A 2,886-nucleotide genomic window follows, 5' to 3' on the forward strand; every position below is an offset into this window, starting at 1 on the left:
TTTGTGCACACACAGTCCCCACTGCACTTCTGAGGGGATCCAAACCTTCTGGCATGCACCAGACTGTGGCTAAAGTAACCCTTCAGTGACCTGCTCAGCTTTGCATCGCAGCTTGTCTAAAACACAGGTTTAGGTATAAACACCTTAACTGAATTTTGGGAACTGTTCGTCTTAAAGAGATCTGCCTTACTATGAGAGAAGTTTAAAATAAAATCTTAAATTCTATTTTCTACAAATTCCATTCTGTCAGAAGAAGAAATTATTTGCAGCAAGTGATTCAACGTTGAGACGTATCCATCCAAAGAGATCTCTGCATCTGCTTGTGGAGGATGAGGAGGCAGGGCACGGAAAAATAGATAAAGCTTATTTCTTAAATTTATTTGCAGCATGGTGACTTAAAGACTGGTGCACTCAGTATTAGAAGTCTGGAAATTATGTTTACATGCCAAAATGTTAGTGACAAGTCACTCACCTGTATTCTGAAGTGGCTAATCCCAATCGATTCTGATAAGACTATGTATAGTTTATTTTAAACATTGACTTCAAACTGCAATAATGTCAAATACAAAGTACTTGATAAGCCAATTTTATTTTCAAGTCATAAGGTCTTTCTAGTGTAGTTTTGCGATTTTTTCCACATGAAAGTATTTCAAAAACCCATGGTGAGTTATATACGAAATCTTCATCACCTCAAAGGGTTCCACTCAGCATCACCCCTGCCCCTGGGTTTCAAACCTGTGTTTTATTACCAAAGTATTATTTTATTACAGGTTTGGTTTTCCTCTAGTATCCTTTAACAGCTTATTTCTTTTATCCATTGTGTCAATATTTAATCTTTACCATACTCTTCAGTGATACACAGTAATGTGCTATTAAAATGTATAAAAGGCCAAGGAGCAAACATTTCTTGAATAAAAGATGGGTAACAGATCACATAGTGAAGAGAGATGCTAATAAAAGGGTCTACAGTAAAATATATACAGAAAGATACTCAGTGGTACTACCTCTGCAGAGCCTGAACCTCAGACCCCAGATAAACTCAAAACTGGGCTTCTTGCATAGCTGCTTCATCAGAAGGTTGTCACCAAATAGTGCTCAAGGGAAGTATAGTGAATTGTCCAAAACATTTAAATAACGAACCACAGGAAATGTAACAATCAAATCCAAAAGCCTTTTCGTGATCCCATAGCATTCCACATTTTTCTCCTTTTTCAGTTTCTTTTGGCACAAGTTTTTCAGGCTGGTGGTGGAGTCAATTGTCTTGCTTTTGTTTCTGTTATTAGTTTCCAAAGACATTTAAATACAACAAAGTAAAAAAGGAACAGCAGACAAGGTACAGTACTTGCAAAATGAACTCTGCATCTGTGTGGAGTCAGCAGACTACATAAATATTTCAGAATAGGTAGCAAGAACAAGAAAAATCAAGTGAAACAAAACTTAAAAGCAAACAAACAACTGAGATTGGCCTCATTAAAGCAAATCCTATTAAAAGCCTTACCAACTTAAAGCTAGGCAGGGAAAGCATCTTCTGCTAACAGCATTACTGCTGTGACCCACAACAGGAGAATACCTCATGCCAGTGTCCTGGCCCAAAGACTTTCCTCATTTGGTAATGCTTATTCTTGTGAGAAGGAACAGGGAAAATGCAGTAATACCTGGAAACTGCATTTGCAGAACACCTTCCATCTCGAAAACCAAGTGTACACTACAGGAACCAGTCATTGTAGCTCTTCCCTCTTAGGAGGCATGTTAACAACTAAATGCCACTTCTGGTTTTTAAAATCGGTTTCACTTCAGAAAGTTATTTTATGAGAGGAGGGGGTTTGCTTGCAAACTGAACTACAAAAATTTTCTAAATAATTGGAAAAAATGCCATTTTTCCTGCAAAATGCATCTGTCATTACAATTAAAAACCACTTTCTAACACACTGCAGTAACACTGGCATAGGACAAACATATTTTACATTGTATGTCTCCCGTAAATCACACCTTTGACCAGGAGTTCTAATTGTGGATCTAAAGGGAATTTACTTATTGATTTGATTTTGTCCTGCATCACAGTGCCCTGCCAGAAAGTACTCTGTATGTTTATTTCTAAAATATACCCACCCACCACTGCTCCAAGAGATTAGAAAGCAAACAAAAACCCACAGAAAAGGGGAATTCCAACATCAGAACTTCATGTTTGTTTTAGTAACATACTTGATTCTTTTCATAAAACCACTTCTGTGGCATTGCCCCAAATAAGCAAGTCTCACACACTTGGTTTGAGGTGTATTTCAGGAGACAAAATGAAAGACTGGGTACCTTTTCATTTGATAAAGAAGACAGTTTAAGGGCACTAGTCGTTCTTCCTTTAAAGGAAAACAAATTCCAAAATCAATGAAAATCCACTGCCATGTTACTACAGTGTAATTCCAGCACTTCTTGAGGGAAATAATTTCTAGCACAAACAGAATCTTTCTACTTCTTATAATAGTAAAGAAACCTGAGCTGTCCCTCAAAAGTTAATTCTTCAGAAGCTTACATTCATTAATTTACATCTACCCAATCAAATTAATGTACTTTAAATAACTTCTGAACAAACAGCTCAGAAAATCTAGACTGCAGATAGCATCCAAATTCTTTTGGTTCTACAACACAAGAACAGTGGATCTCCATTAAAGGATTTCCTACTATTCCCTAAAGATAGTCCCTCTCCTTCCAATCCTACCACAGGCAACTTCTACAAGCAAGCAGTTCAGTATTACCAAGGTTATGATTGTCACAATGCAACAGAATATTAAGGCCAGTGAATAATAACTGAATATTTATAATAACACAAGTGTCTCTTAAAGCCTGCTTTTCCAAATGTAACCAGAACAAAAGCACAACAATTCTGTAGTG

This window comes from Pithys albifrons, chromosome 4, assembly GCF_047495875.1.
Source record: "Pithys albifrons albifrons isolate INPA30051 chromosome 4, PitAlb_v1, whole genome shotgun sequence".
NCBI lineage: Eukaryota > Metazoa > Chordata > Aves > Passeriformes > Thamnophilidae > Pithys > Pithys albifrons.